The sequence below is a fragment of the Carassius auratus genome, unplaced genomic scaffold (genome assembly GCF_003368295.1).
Source record: "Carassius auratus strain Wakin unplaced genomic scaffold, ASM336829v1 scaf_tig00217509, whole genome shotgun sequence".
Lineage (NCBI taxonomy): Eukaryota > Metazoa > Chordata > Actinopteri > Cypriniformes > Cyprinidae > Carassius > Carassius auratus.
The window spans coordinates 7,501-24,692 of NW_020529103.1; the positions used below are offsets into that span (position 1 = coordinate 7,501).

General features: G+C 38.4%; 1 protein-coding gene across 10 annotated transcripts in view; it reads left to right on the plus strand.

Annotated features, from left to right (window-relative positions):
- Window positions 1-17,192, plus strand: part of LOC113101096 (syntaxin-binding protein 5-like) — a 138,989-nt gene that overhangs the window by 1,100 nt on the left and 120,697 nt on the right. The gene's annotated exons all lie outside the window — the stretch shown is intronic.

Here is a 17,192-nt window from a genome sequence, read left to right on the forward strand (position 1 = left end):
ATGACCATAATGAAATGTTAAATTGTTAGTTCACAGATAGCTCACAAAATATATTTCTGTCATTATGTAGGCCTACTGACCCTCATGTTGATGAAAACCTGTATGAAGTTTTTTCTTCAGTAGAACACAAAAAGGAGTTGTTAGAGACTGACATCGTACATACACTTTTACAATTCACTTTTTATCTCCTCTAATGTAAGAATGTAATTTTGGAACAACATAACGATGAGTAAATGATGACAGTAGCCTGTATACTTTTTCATTTTGGGGTGAACTATAACTTTAACCTTACCTCTTAGTAGCTATAAGTTTCTAATCCATCAAAGTTCATTATAACTTTTTTCTATCTATCTATCTATCTATCTATCTATCTATCTATCTATCTATCTATCTATCTATCTATCTATCTATCTATCTATCTATCTATCTATCTATCTATCTATCTATCTATCTATCTATCTATCTATCTATCTATCTCTAGTCTTCCGTTATATCTTTCCAACTTTCTGTCTAGTTCTACAGTATTTACTCAATGCTTTGGTAGTGAGATGCTCAGTATTAGGCATTCTCGGAACACAATCCTCTTCTCAGTAGAGAAGTCAAGTGATAGGGAATCGATTACATAACCGAGGTGTTTAGCATGTATAAAAAGTGAGAGTCTCCGGGCTTGTGTGCTTTTTTTCTGAAGCTTTTTTTTGAGATGTTTTATTGCGGCTGGTCGGGATGGCTGAAGCTCACTGCAGCGCTTCTGCGTCCACTTGAATCGGTTCGGTTCGAGCTTGAAATTAGACCGATCTAGGACGGATGTGTGTTGTTTTCCAACATAGCAAATAAGACAGCGGAAAAGCGGTAAGAAAGAACAAACAAGAGCCGTGACGGTTGAATGGAAGTGCAGGAATGTATCACGTGCAGGCTATGAAGCTGTTTGTGAATGTTCAAAGAACGCCACATTCATTCACTGGCGACCGGCACACGCCTCGTTCTCACAATGTATGATGTGACCGTGGTGTTGTTGTGCTCTCCCCCGGGGAATATACGGTGAGAGACTCGCGCTGATACATGCACCCAACAGCCCCGAGTGACGTTTGGTTTTCATTGATGCCTTTCTCAACTTAAATAGATTTGCAGCATGTGTAGACCTTAACAGATTGGTTATATTAGAATCCATCGCCAGCTAAACAAATGAGGTAAAACATCACATCTTGTCAGGAGGATTTATTTAAAGTAGGCTACAGGTAGTACATGTGTATGTTATTACTATATACAGTGCCGATTTTAATTGAAAGAATAGTTAATAAAAAAAAAAAAAAAACTCAGCCTAAAGTGGACAAAAAGGTAGGCTTGATTAGTGTGTTTTTTCATCTGAACAGATTTGGATAACTCTAGCATTACATCACCAATAGATCCTCTGCAGTTAATGGGGGCTGTCAAAATGGTGTCCAAACAATAATAAAAACATCACAATAATCCACACAACTCCAGTCCATCAATTATCATCTTGTTAAGTGAAAATGAGTTTTTATGTTCCACTGTCCATAATATTGTCTAAATCAGGAGAGAAATATGCACAGTTCAACCACCATTTATAAGCAAAAACTAAAAAAAAATATGTTAATGAATTTTCACGTGAAAGGACAACAGGGGATTGACTTTTCACTGGAGAAAGCATTATTATAGATCATATCATGGACTTATATTTTGGCTAGAACCAACAGTTTAAAGTTAAAATACCTTAATGACGGATTTTTTGTTTTTGTTTCTTAGAAACACACAGATTTTCACTTCACAAGACTTTAGTTGATGGACTGGATAATGTGGATTACTTGTGGATTATTGATGTTTTCATAAACTGTTTGGACGGCATTCTGATTGCACCCATTCACTGCAGACGATTCATTGAGAAAGTGACTAATGCAAAAATCCTATATCTTGTATGGTTTTAAGATAATACATTTTTAGTCAAAATGTATTTAAAAAAATCTAAAAATCCATCACAAGTAGTTTTTCCATAAACTTATAAAGAAGGTGCACAGAGTCATTCAAACATGCACAAAACACCATCATGGTAACACACAACACTCAAATAATGCAGTAAACATTTATTAAACAACAGAAGATGTAACAAAACCCTATAACTGTCATGGCTCTGGACTGTGTTTGAGTGTTTTTCCCCTCCTTTTGCTTGCCCTGACGAAGTCCCCCTATAGTTGTGTATTTATAATTGTCTACCCTATGTTTCACCGTCCGGTATTGAATGTCAACCCCCTGTGCTATGTGTGCTCCTTTCTTCCTGTGATCAAAGATTGTTCTGTGTTAAAACATCTCCTTATTCCTTTGCTCCTGGCTCCTTCACAGTAGGCAAGTGTGACAGAATACTGGACCAAATACAGTTAGTTGTGTGTTTCCCCCCGTGTTTTGTTTCTGAATCTTTTTTTTTTTTTTACAGTGTTTTGTTTTCTGTTTTCCCCGTGTTTCCGTGGATTCCCTCACGGCTAAATTTACATCCCTCGGCGGTAAGGACCGTACCTCTTGGGGTATGCGGTTGAGCTTTCTGGATCGGGGCACATTTCCATAACCCATTCGACCTTCCAGAAACCACTGGACTAAGCTGGAGGGAAGCAATCATCCAGTGTCTGGAGAGTGTCTACTCAAAGCCAGACCTGGAGCCCAGCCCACCATCTCCCCGTTGTGCGAAGCTCAAGCCAGAGTCCACCGTTGATGGAGAGACCGAAACTGCCATGACCTTCGTCGGTGCATGGCGCGACAGAGCTGAGGATTGCAGCGGAGCCGGAACTGCTCATGACATCAGTCCAGGTGTGAGAGCCGGTAACAGAGCTTGCCATGAGGGAGAAAGCAGTGGGCAGAGAGAGCACAGAGAAGAGCTCTGCCCCCTGCACCATGGCTGGGGTTGAGCTAAGTAAGGATTTGGGTGAATACAAAGCTGAGGAAAACTTAATTGACTTGTTTACCAGCATCCCCCCTTTCCTTTTCTTCCGTCTGTAAACTCTGTACCTCCCATTTCTGAGTTTAGCCCAAATAAAGTTCCTGTTCCCATGTCTAGCCCAGGGAGGCCCCTGTCCCCAAGTCCAGTCCTGAGAGGGTTCTGGTCCCTAGTTAAGCACGGAGGCTCACAAATACTCATCCACCCACCCTCTCTTGCCTTCCTCCACCACTGTTGTCTGGTTGCTCCTCTGCTCACCTCAAGCCCACCATCAATACGTTGTCAGCTCTGCCATCCTCCATCATCACAGTGGCTGCTGAATCCCTGGTCTCCGCCTCTAGCATCTGAGACCCAGCTTCCGCCTTGGCCCTTTGACCCAGCGGCTCCACCATGGCTCCTAGCTCCCTCCTCTCCGCCATGGCCCATCAGTCCACTGGCTCCACCGGACTCCCCTTGTCCCTCCTTGGTCTGTTGTCGACCATCTGTTGCCTCGGGACTCCACTCCTCCGGCTGCGCCTCGTATCCCCCGTCCCTCCTGCTCTTTCAGGCTTCTCCATCCCTTTGGCTACTCCTAGATCCTCTGTCGCTCCGGCTCCACCGTGGCCTTATGGCCTTTCCTCCCTCTTAGTTGTGTATTTACAATTGTTTGTCCAATGTTTTGCTGTCTGATATCGAATGTCAACCCCATGTGCTATGTGTGCTCCTTCCTTCTTGTGATTAAAGATGGTTCTGTGTGAAAACTCCTACGTCTCCTCATTCCTCCGCTACTCGTTCCTTCACAGTAGGCAAGGGTGACAATAACTGATAACAAAAACTATTAAAGAACGTGATAATTTAAACAAAAAATTGTCAAATGTGGAGTGTAATGAAATAAATTCTGGGGATATCCGTGTGCAGCTTTTGACTATAAACAGTATTTTACTGTGAAATTTACATTAAATGTCTGGTTAGATCTTTTACAGTTTACTATGTATATACAGGAATCTACTGTTAACTTATTAACAGTTTTTTTTTCTGTAGTGATTCTTCAATATTTTATAGTTACATTATTTTAACATTTTTTTAGGTATGTTAGATATTCAGAACACAGAGGCAAACAGCACAGTACAGTAGCATCCGTACAACATGAACATCTACTACTTGTTTTTTCTTTAATTCCCTGAGGCTCCAAATGTGATTCCTCATGAAACAATCCTTTAAATTTTTCATTATTTCCCTTTAAACACATTGGGTCTCATTCATGAAACACGAGCAGAACGAATTTTTGTGTAAATCGCGTGTAAAGTGGTTTGGCATAAATTTTCGGATTCATTAAAACGTTCGTATTTTCCAAATGTTAGTTGGTACGAAAGAAATCTACACCTGCTCCCAGCCACGCGTAAATAGTGCGTTTAACGTCTGAACATTTTGCTCATTAATACGGCTGCATTTTAATTCACCTTAATCGGGTACATATTTACACAGCATTTTGAAAAAATATTATATATATTAATTACATACGGTTTTTCTTTAACTTTTATTATGAGAGCCAGTAATAGGATCTGTAATATGCTGCCAAACTTCCTTTTTTAGGACCTGATACGCCACTATGTACGCTTGCAAATTAAAGGGCGTTTGAATGAACTTCTGATAATAAAACTTCAATTTCTGCAGCTGAGAAATGTTTGTTTTTCAGTCGCTTTTGAGAAAACACGTTGAAATCCTTTGTTTGGTGTCATAATATGATGCTCATATATAGTTGTCAGTCGGATTTAATGGGAGGGATTTATGGTAATTGAGAGTGAGCGTGCACGCGCGTCCCATTTACGACTGTTTGTAATTCATTAACACACACACACATTTCACTATCACATCTGACGTTTACGAAGTTTTTGTGAATCAGGAGAAGAGTTTTCGGGAAGTTCTCTTTACGCGCAAATCACTCAGATATTTACTCGTATATTTACGAATGTTTCATGAATGAGACCCATTCATTTTATGAGGAACTGAATTCAGACTTGTTTGCCTCTTTTTTGTACACACACTGAACAAAAGTAAAATGATAATTTTCTTTATATGACCCCTTCAATGAAACCATAAGCAATGGTGAATTGTATGAGTTATTATTCTAGAGATAGTATGAGTATAAAGGATCCACCTCATAGTCTGTCGAGGAATGCTTTCTTTTAGGTTGTTGACAGAGACAGTGCTCTGGAGACGCACATCTGAAACAGACTGCTGAACACCTTCTCATGTGCTCAAGAACACTCTGTGACACCCATTTCTGGTTATGATCACTGAACTGAATCATGAGCTTTTGCCAACAGCTCCCGTCATGGACTGCCATGTTTCATGTGTGGTAGATTTAGATCTCTCTCTCCCTCTCACTTCTGTATATTCCTGGATCGATCTGGCATGCACAGAAATAATAGGATCAAAGGCATAGAGCAAAAACAGAAAAAAATGTATAGGTGTATGCACCATCATAATGGAAGATATAAACAGCAGGGTGCTTGTTTTTTTTTTTTCTTTCTTCTTTTTTCTTTTTTTTTTTAAGCCAGTTATCAAGTTTTTGCTCTTGCAAATGACAAGAAAGAAGGTAGATAGTGTGGTTAGTTTCTGTTAGTGCTCGGTCAACAATGTTGGCTTCCTCTCCAGTGCTCTGAGACCGCAGTGGTGGCACAGCATGTGCTCTAGAGCAGCCCGCTCTGTCTGCATGTATCCTCATCTCTCAAAAGGAAAGCTGTGCTCACTCGACCAAAGGGAAACGAGTATGAATTGTATTGCACAGTGTCTATTGCTGATAGATTTTTCATCATCAACACTGTTTGTAGATTCAACAGAGTAGTAGGGCCAGATAGAAATGATGAGACTGATAGTAGTAAAGAGCTAAAAATAAGGTAAAGCCATTATGAGTGAGCTTAGTTCTCTTTTTCCCCTTCAGTATCTCTACCAATGTAAAAGTGTGCATAAATCTGTGCTAAATCTATCCAGGTAATAGTATTTATTTAACTATATGAAGAGTGGAAGTTTTATTTTGATTTTTTGCATTTTTTAATCTAAGAATGATACCAGTGAAATGTATACCAATCCTCTAGAAAAGCAAATTACTGATACTGATTTTTCAAAAGAAATATTGAAGGGATAGTTCACCCAAAAATGATAATTCTGTCATTAGTTACTCACCCTCATGTTTTTTTCCAAACCCGTAAGACCTTTGTTCTTCTTCAGAACATGAATTGAGATATTCAAGAGCTTTCTGACCCTGAATATACTGCAACACAACTGACACGTTCAAGGCCCAGAAGGATGTTGTTGTTACGTCTGTGTTTCAGCCCTAATTTTAAGAAAAATTATATTTAATTGATATTACGATAAAACTTTTTGTGTGCAAAAAAACAAAAAGAAAAAGAAATGGCTTAATTTAACAATTTCTTCGTTCCCGTGTCGGTCTTTGACTCGATTCACAAGCATACCATGACACATGCATGTTCTTAAATTGTAATAATGTTTCACTATATCACCATTTGTATCAAATAAAAGCAGCCTTGATGAAAAGTAATGACTTTTTTCGTTTTATCTTGAAGATCTTCACAGGGAGATTTTCCCCATCAGAAGGTCTTAGCATGCAGAAGGGTCTTCTTGCTCTCTCTATTTGAGAGGAGTCACATCTAAAGATGTAGCTTGGGATTCATAGAGTTTCTTGTCAGTGCTGTTTGAACCATTTTTTTCTCTCCTTCACTTTTTCTATTTAGCTCCTCATTTTTACATCTGCTCAATTGATTGATTTCATATGGTGTCATTTGTTTGAACCTGATTGTTATTTCTTTCCATCATTGAAACTCTGTGTTGTTTCTCCAGTGGCTGAGCAGGGCTAAGGTAGTTAATACTCTAAACAGCTCTGAGCTTGTAATCACCCCTAAATGAATAGCCCTATTCAGTCAATCTATATCCTTGAATCACTTTTCCACTCCACTTCTCTGATCCCCTTCTTGTTGTTTAGTAACTCGCACAAAAGAGACACTGGAAGGACAGTTTTTTTTTTTTTTTCAGATGATTTTGTGTTTCAGTGTATTTTTTGTACTAATGTATTTGTTTTGATTTTAAGATGTTCATGTTGCTAGCTGCTATAACATAAAATGATAGATGTATATGGAATCCTAATGCCACCTCAGAGTAAAACCAAAAATTAATTGTTCGTTAAAGTTTAATATCATAATAATGATAATAATGACAATAAAAATGTGTCATTTTTCTGGCTAATATCCAAAGCTTTATTACAGTTACAGTTATTATTGTTTATATATATATATATCTGTTTGTGTATAATGTGACAAGCTTTGAATATTATCTTCCATTCTTCTCCTCGCCTCTTCACCTCTCAAGATCTGTCAGGTTGGATGGTGCAGACACACATTGTCAGGTTTATCCAGAAATATTTGACTCCAGGCGGTAGCTGGGCCACTCAAGGACATTCACAGAGTTGCCTATAAGCCACTCTTGCTGTGTGCTTGGGGTCACTGTCCTGTTGGAAGGTGAACCTTCTGGCCAGTCTGAGGTTCTAAATGCTCTGGACTGAGTTTTCATTAAGGCTATCTCTGTATTTTGGTCCACTGAGCTTGCATTCTACTCTGATGAGTCCCTCAGTCCCTGCTGTTGAAAAATAACCCCACAGAATGAGGCTTCCACCAACACAGTTTACTTTTGTGATGGTACTCTGCAGGTGTTGAGCAGAGCTGGTTTCCTTCAAACATGATGCTTAGAATTGAGGTTCACCAGACTAGAGAATCTTGTTTCTCATATTCTGAGGGTCCTTTAGGCGTTGTTTTGCAAATTCCAAGTGTATTTTCATGTGTCTCACTGAGGAGAGGATTAAGTTTGGCCACACTGCCATAAAGCCCAGATCAGTGGATTGTTGTAGTAATGTTTGTCCTTCTGTAGGTTTCTCATATCTCCATATATAATTATTGAGCTCAACTAGAGTGAACAGGTTGTTGGTCACCACTCTAGCCAGCCTTCCTCCACCAATTTCTCATTTTTGCCTGGAGGCCAGCTCTAGGAAGATTCCTGGTTGTTCCAAATGCCTTCCATTATAGACAATGGAGGCTACATGCTTTCTGTGAACCTTCAGTGCAGCAGATTTTTTTCTTCTTCTTCTGAATTCTTCCCCAGACGTCTGGTTTGATGCATTCCTATTCTGGTCCACATGGAAGTGTCTTTCTTTTCAAATATTTTTTTAATTTTAATTTAATTTTTTATACCTCAGGGCTTGATCTTTGCCTATAATATTCATTTTCAGCTGTTCTGCCTTTTATTAAGACATTGTGCCTTTCCAAATCAAACCCATTCAATTGAATTTGCCGCAGGTTAACGTCACTCAAAGTGTGGTAACATTTACAAAGAAAATGAATGTTCCTGAGCTAACTGTCCCATATAAGGGTATGAATACTTATGCAATGGATTCATTCAAGTTTTTTTTTTTATCTTGAATAAATTTATAAATATGTTAAAAACAAAATTAATAAAACAAAATTGTGAGATAAAAAATAAATAAAAAAAAAATCCAAGAATAAGTCACACTGTGATATATGAAGTCTCAAATGGTAGAAAAAAAAAACATTAAAACAACAAAGTCATATTGTGAGATATAATGTAATTATGAGAAATAATGTTGCAGGTGTGAGATATAAAGGAGCAGAAACGTAAACAGATTTCTTAGATTTCTGACATCCTTCTGACAGACAACTGTGTGCTTTATTGGTCCCTCTCTACAGGCTTGATAACTAACATATAATTTTTTTTCAGTGAAAGTTAAAGAGACAAATGTAAAGTCTAGCTAGAATCGTGCAATGGCCTCAAATGCCATTCAGTGCTCAATTAAGAAGTTGTTGCCTCACCTCCATGTCAAGCTCTCTGCCAAAATTCATCAATATTTGTTTCAAGTCAGTGATGATATCGAACCCCGCTAGATGCGTTCATTTGTGATTGGCATCCTTCCATAGCCTCCCTTTCCGATGATTCAGCATTGAACAGTCTCCCTCTCTGGATAGGCGAGGGATAGCTGATACGTCTGTAGACAGAAATCCAGTTAGGCATGTGCACATGCACGCTCAAGTACACAATGGCTTGTAAGCTTAGTAATTGCATTTTAACTCTCGCTCTTAGCGTAGCTTGATGCCTGCAGCATAAACATCAGCAGGGTTCAAACAATCTGCACCCACACATTCTGTTCAAGTGACGTTTAGATATTTATAATACAATCCTGGCCAAAAGTTATGGCAGTAACATAAATTTTGTTTTTTGCAAAGTTTGATTTCAGTATTTGTAGATTATTTTTCCACATGTTTATATGGAATACTGAAAAGCAATGATAAGCATATCATAAGTTTTAAAGGCTTTTATTGGGGAAAAAAATATATAATCAAAAAGAGTCAATATTTACAGTGTTTACTCTTGTTCTTCATAACCTCTGCAGTTTGCTCTGGAATACTGAATATTAGCTTCTAGGCGAAATCCTGACTGATGGCGATCCATTCTTGTCTTATTAGTTCTCGGAGTTTATCACAGTTTGTTGGCTTCTGCTTGTCCACTTGCCTTTTGAGAACCACCAACAGGTTTTCTATGGGATTGAGATCCGAAATTTCAATTTAATGATCTTCAAGACACTTTTTTATCACTCTTGCTTTGGGACATATTGCTCCATCATGCTGCAAAATGCACGGATCATCAACAAATTGATCATGGATCATTAGATGTATTGTTTATTCATGGTAGAGTTTTTGGGCAGAATTATGAGAGAGCCCACTCCCTTGGTTAAAAAAGCAACCCCACACATGGACGGTCTCAGGATAAATCAATCAATTTTCAAGATCCCACACAGTCAGAAGGCAGCTTCATCAGAGAAAATAATTTTGCACCACTTTTCTGCTGTCCACACCTTGTACTTCCTGCAGCATTTCAGCCTGTCCTTTTAAATTTTTTTTTTTTTTTTGGAGAGAAGTTCTCCAAGCTTCTTTGCTGCCCTTTATTGATAACAGTCCATTGTCCAAAAGTCTTGGTATCATTGTCCGTGCAGATGCTCTCACACGAACCTGCTGCCATTCCTGAGCAAGCTCTGTACTCCTGGAGACATGATTCTCTAGCTGACTCCTCGGGAGGAAAAGGTCCTGGCACTTGCTGGACACTCTGGGACGTCCTGAAGACTTCATCTCTGCAGTCGAACCACTCTCCTTGAAGTTCTTAATGATCTGATAAATGGTTCTTTCAGGTGCAATATTCTTTGTAGCAATTTCCTTGCATGTGAGGCCATTTTGATGGACCGCGGTGATGGCTGCATGTGTTTCTTTGGAGCTAACCACTGCTAAAAAGAACACAATGATTGGAAGTGCTTCTTTCCTCCTTTAACAGCAATCATTTAAAATGCATCTGATCACTCTACACAATCATCTAGAAACAATGTGAATGAACACCACAACACCTTAAGCAGCAAAACACAAAAATGAAGTCACTGCCAAAACTTTTGGCCATGATTGTACACATACAGCAGCTCTGACACAGACTAGATGGTAGATGGATGCATTACTAGTCTTGTTGTCGTTAAAAGGACAAATACTCTCAATTAACCTTTTAAATCTCTTGGCACTTTGGACTGGATTTTGTTTGATTTTTTTTGGATTCAGTCATATTCTTTTGTGTGTGCAGGATGATGGTCTGTTTTGTAATTGATTGGTGACAGAACTGCTTTTAAAGTGGGCTGTTTGCCCTCATGTGGCTTCACCGGGGCGTTGACACACTTATTGACCCAATAAAAGAGCCTCATTTCTCTTATCTGGTAAAAACCCCCCTCCCTCCCACCACTCAGTTCTTTCTGTCTTCCTCCTGTTCACTCAATTGTTTTAACATTATTTGTTGGATTTGAGGCTTAATGCCATTTCAGGCTGATTGAACCAGGTTTCTGATAGACAGTGGTTAGATGGAGAATCCTGCTCTGCTTGTTTTGTTCTTTCCATATTTGTAAATGTCTTCCTTCTTTCAAAGGAAATTTCTCCTTGAAATGATATAACCGTATGTCTTGGGGTTATGGCTTATAAATGTGGGTCAGGTTTTGCCTACATTATGGTGATTAGGTGAATAATTCGGGGTGAGACAAATGGCATTATAAATATGCTTAATAATGTTTTCATGCAAATGGGGGAAAAAAAAAGACTAAAGTGATTTTTTTTTTTTTTTTTTTACAGAAATGGCAAATAACACATTGAATATGGAGTGTCAAAAACATTATTTATTTATTTATACATTTTTACAATCTATGAGGACTGGGATTTGGTTGTAGTTTTATTTACTTGTATTTTATTCAGATTAATTTTCTAATTGGCACTGACCCTGTGGATGCATTCTGGTTTTTTTTTTTTTTTTTGTCTTTGGAAGATTCTTCTTCTTGACAGAACTCAGCCGAGGACCAAAACAAGCTTTTTTTGTATACGTGTTATTGAGTTTGTGTGTTATGTGTGTTATGAGTTTTTGTTATTTATAAGATGTTTTTTTTTTTTTTTTTTTTTTTTTTAACCAAAGCAACTTACAGTAGATTTATTTCAGGCATGGTCCTGTTGAGCAACCTGGGGTTAAGTGATTTGTTGAAGGCAATCCCCAGTACTGTACCTCTCTCAGTCACCAAATAACACATCTTTGAAAGAGCAACCTCTGAGCAATAAATCTGTCCTCGGGGATTGCAGGGATTAAACCCTAGACCCCAGAATGAAGCAACACTATATACTACACCCTGCCCTAGTCTCATTCTCACACAGACCACCTATACAATGCTGATGGACTGGCTGATGTCTGCTGTACAAAAAGTGCAGGATAAAAAAAAAAAGAGAGACATTTGGGAGTTACTGTATCTGTACAGAGTACTGAGGATTTTCAGTTTGTAGTGAGCATATCAGATTAATTTCAGACTTCTTTACATTAACATTTATTCGTTTAGCAGATACTTTTAATCAAAGTGACTTGCAAATGAGGAATGCAACATAAGCAGTGCATTTTAAGGAGACAGCTAAATGAAATAAAGATGCAAAGTACCAAAGTTACTCAGAAAATAATTAGTTGATTTATTTTATTTTATTATACGTTTTTTGTTCATTTTTTAATTTAATTTTATTTTATTATTTTATGTCAAGACATTGTAGAAAGATTTGCTCTGTAACAGTATTCCTGTAACAAGATGATTTAAGTAAATGTGCCTACTTTAGAAAGTGCTTATGTAACTTTATGTAATGCTAGAACTGCTTCTATCCCTATCAGACACATCTGTCTGTGTTATGACATCAAAGACAAGAGCTAGTCTGGCTTTCGTTGCTGATCATCAGTTTGAAACTGAGATTTTAAGAATGAATGTGACCCTCAGTTTGGGCAGAAATCTTTATCAAAGGTTCAAAACTCACTCAAAAGTACAGTGTCTAGATGTTTCTTTTCTGGCTGAAGGATTGAGGGGATGTAGCTCTAGCTTCATGTGTATGAGTCATACACCACAAAGTGCCAATCTGGAAGCTTCACTTTCTGAACCATGTACGGATAGACTGTGGGATATTAAAGGCATAGAGCTTATCAGGGAACAGCAGTCTGAGTATCTCCCCCATGTGTACCAGGCAGCTCTGAGAGATTTGCTACATATGACCACAATAGTTTACTAGAGCAATGTGCAGAAAAAAGGCATTTATTCTTCTTTCAAATTATGCCATTTTGGAAAAATGAAAAGGGTGAAGTTGAGGAAGAGGCCAGTATTGTGTGTTGACTTTTAGAATAACACAACAGCTTAATATAACCGAACACACTTGTTATGTTATATAAACTTTACACTTTTTATTTATGAAATTAAGATATTTTTGGTCTCATTTTTAATACTTTAATTATCAGTGATGTATGCACTAGCCTACATATACAAGTCACTACACCACAGCTCGGACTCATTTCATCCTTAATATTTTATATGTGCATGCACTTACATTAACAGATATGATATAACAAACTATCAGTTTGTGTGTACAAAAGGCATCTAATATGTGTGTAGCATTAATAGTTCCCTCAATACATTTTTAATACACACTGCATTAGTAATGATTTCAACAGACATTTATCTAGACCATCTTTTGCTTACACTGTGTTATATTGCATTGCAGTAACGGATCAATGCTGTGCCGTATATATAAATTATGTGTGAGGGAGACAGGGATATATGAATGGAACTGATGTCGACAGTCCATACAAGAATATTTGGGAGAGCATATGACGGTACCTGTTGTAAAATGATATCGTGTGATGTGTGTGCATGCTTGTAAGAGACACACAGCACGAGTGTGAAAGCGAGATCTGCAGTCTTAGGCAGAGAGCGGTGCATGGGAGTGCTGGATGTGTGTTCTATTTTTAGATTGGGGTCTAGACTCGCCCGCCCTCCCCTCTGAAAGAAAAGGCTGAGTGAATGAGCAAGAAAGAGAGTTCATTGTGTGTGTGTTAAAAATATTTGTAGCAATGGAGAAAGAGTGGTTTGAAATGTAATTAGATAGCGACAGATAGAGCTAAAGGGAGTGATAGAGACCCTTGCTCAGTGTTCTGGAGAGTTCTATGACATCAGTGCTGACCAGGTCTCTTTACTGTATGTTGCTCTCTTCCTTCCTGTGCCTTTCCAATGCAGAATTAAACACGCTGTTGAAAACAAACCATCTAAAGGAAAACCAAAACCAAAGGCGAAGGCCAGAGATAAAGAAAGGGAGAGAAAAAGGGGAAAAATGGATCTTCTGGCCATGAAATATGGATGAGACTTTAAAGATTGGGGCCAGTAGATGTATTTTTCATCCTCTCTCTGTACTATGTATATTTAATGGCAAATGACTCTCTTTGCAGCCCATATGGGGCCTGTTTGCACCCCCCCCCCCCCACCATTAATGCATGGATACGGGGAGGTCCCAGGGGCTCCGCATCTCCTTCCTGCCACAGGTCGCATCGCCCTGCTGAGACAGACAGGAGGTCAGCGCCCCCTTGTGTGTCAATCTCTTCTCCAGCCCATGATTAAAGGCTGCAGAGCTGCAGAGCTGCCGAACCTGGACCACCCGCCCCTACTCCAGCTGCGGGAGACAGGGGTGTGTGAGCAAATATGTGTGTGGCTCATTAAAGGAATATTCTGGGATTTTTCACATCTGTATCATGCTGTAGATTACCACAGACAATGACTTAGACTCAGCTTTCAGTGTGTTTAAATGAACAGGGAATATTTAGTACATGGAAGCCTAGCAGGCATGTGATGTTTTGCTAAGTTGCCCAAAAAATATTTTATTAAGGCTCCAATAAATTATATATAAAAAATATTGTTATAAACACTCATACAGACTATTTTCTTTTTCATTTTGGAGTTTGACAGCACCTGATTGCTGTAGTGAAATCAGCAGAGTGAAGAACAACTTTTTTGGGGGGGTGAATAAAGAAGTTTCTATCACAAGTGTACTATATAGTTACCATAAACATATTTCCTATTTGTTTATGTACAGGGAGGCAGTGAATTAAATAAATATTCCGTGTGGCTAATTGATAGTGTGTCAGGCAGATGCTGTTTTTATGGTTACTCTGCCCTTCTTTACTAGCATGAGCTGATGCAGAGAACCCATAAATGCATCCAGTCACATACTGCAGTTCCCATTAAAACATTTACACAGAACAAAATGTCACAAAGCCACAGTTCAAAAACCATTTGGAGCAGTATAAATGCAGCTGTAGAGATTTTCATTTCTATCACGGCATCACATCAGTTACTGACAGAATAATGAGTTGAAAGAAGACCCTCCACATTACTGGAAATATTTAATTCCTTTCTGCATTATCTAGCAAACTGTACGACAGAGAGATAGACAGATACGTGCAGCATGTAGAAGCTGATATATCCCGTATGAATGAGTTGGAGAAATGGTGAGTGGGGGTGGGGAGGTTCATTTTGGGTTTGCTACTTGGTTGACACAAAAGCGTGTTACAGCATGCTCAAACAAGGCATATGTTGTTCTGGCCTGATTGTGTGACAGATAGTTATGTGGTGTGACCGCATCATTTGATTCTGTGATTCAATAATATGTTGTTTCAGTCATATGTTTGTGTAAATATCAGTTTGATTTGATTAAATATGTACTTTTACAACTAATAATAATAATAAAAAAGATTTTGTACTGTCACTCTTGATTAATTTAATGCATCCTTGTGGAAAGGTTTGATTTAATAAATAACTGACCCCAAACTTTTGAAAGAATGGTTTGCTTCCCGCAAACTTAAAGATACGATTCACCCAAAAATGAATGTTCTGTCATTGTTTACTCACCCTTGTGTCATTACAAATAAAATGTCTTTATGTCAGAAAGAAATGTACATAGGTTTGACTACACCTTGACAGAATTTTACATTTTGGGTGAGCTGTCCCTTTAAGAGTGATAGAACAGCATGGAGTAGTAGAAACAGGGTGGAGAAATTGAATAGCTAAACGGCGGAGACAACAGCCCATATCAGTATGAGAGAGCGAGAGGAGAGAAACCCAGAGATGAAGAGGGAATGGGAGGGGGATGCTTAAATAGTCTGCAATAAAGCAGAGCACTGAATGAAAATCTATATGCTGAGGCATTCATTAGCACTCTTTTGATTAATAGAGATGATAAGGCAACACGCACATACGCACTGAAACATCGAACGCAGCCACTCCCATGCAGACGCAGATCAATTATTCCACTTGTCTGCATAAGCAGACAATGAACCTGCAGCTGTAGTGGCATCACACTCACTTCATCCCATCTCTCTTGCTCTCTCTCTGTGTCTTTTGCTTGCTTTGTGATCACTCCCTCCTGCTCATTCATCCAGTTCTTGCTTGCATCAGTCCAGAGCCATGCAGATGAATTATTGATGAATGTACCTTCATAAGGGAGCCAAACAAATGGGCAAAGTGAGTGAGAGAAAGTGCATTTTTACAGTAAAATGTAAAAAAATAAATAAAAACCTCATGAACCACTTGAATTTGTAACACTCTCTGTAAGAGTCCCAATCAGGAAGCATTCGAGACTAATCTGCAGAATTGTTTCTAAAATATTTTTGGACAGTGTCACAATTTGCGTCACAACTCTGGAGCCGCATGTGTGATGGATTTCAGCACCATCTGTGGCAGCCATAACCAGCGCCAGAGCACTAGCACAGACCCGCAGGCTGTGGACGGCTCTCGTTGCATGCTTCCAGCTCCGATGGCTGAGGACAGCACCTGCTCTTACATTTCAGAGCACACATTCTGGACAGCTTCTTTACAGTTCAGTACACCAAATAAAACACACTCGGAGCAGCATGATTTGAAGCTGGCCCCCGACCAGCTCAATTGATTACAGTGATTGCAGGCAGTTTGCTGCAAGTGTAACAAGGTAAATGTTCATTGTGCAAAATAGCACATAAGTGACCCACTAGTGAGAGGCTTGGGAACTTTTGATGCACTTTAATTGCTTTGTTGGCTATTTAGAGATTGACATGAACAAGTGGACAGGTGTGTGGGGCAGAAATTTAAATTAACAGCTAATATAGGGACTAATTTCAAGTTTCATGTGTTCTGATACAGTAGGTACCAACAAATGTTTTAAGTTACTGTTGTTTTACTTTATGGGGAAAACAATTCAGGATTTTTCTCCAAATACAATAATAATTCATTCATTTTATTTATGGATGCCTTTCAAGACACTCAAGGACACCTTACAATACTAAAATACTTAATAAAACAGAAAAACAATATGTCACAATAAACAGTAATACAAAGAAAAAGCAATACCCATTAACATAACTACAGGAAATCACTCAGGATAGTCTAAAAAATCTAATCTAAAAAAAAAAAAAAAAGGTTTTGAGAAGTGATCAAAAAATTGAGAGAAAGTAGTGGACTTCAATGGAAGCCCGTGGGTTAAAGGTCCAAATTGCAGTTTCAAGGCAGCTTCAAAGGGCTGTACACGACCCCCTGCGAGGTACAAGGGTCAGCAAAATGATTGGTCATTTCTTCTTAACAACAAATGCTCGTTTTGCACTAGCTCTGCAATGCGCATCTTGCACAACTTCATGCATTCTGTTATCACATTCGAAATATATATATATATATATATATATATATATATATATATATATATACACATACATATATATATACATACTTATCTTTACTGTCACTTTTGATCAATTTAATGCATCCTTGTCAATCAAAAACCTAAAAAAAACCTAATCTTCT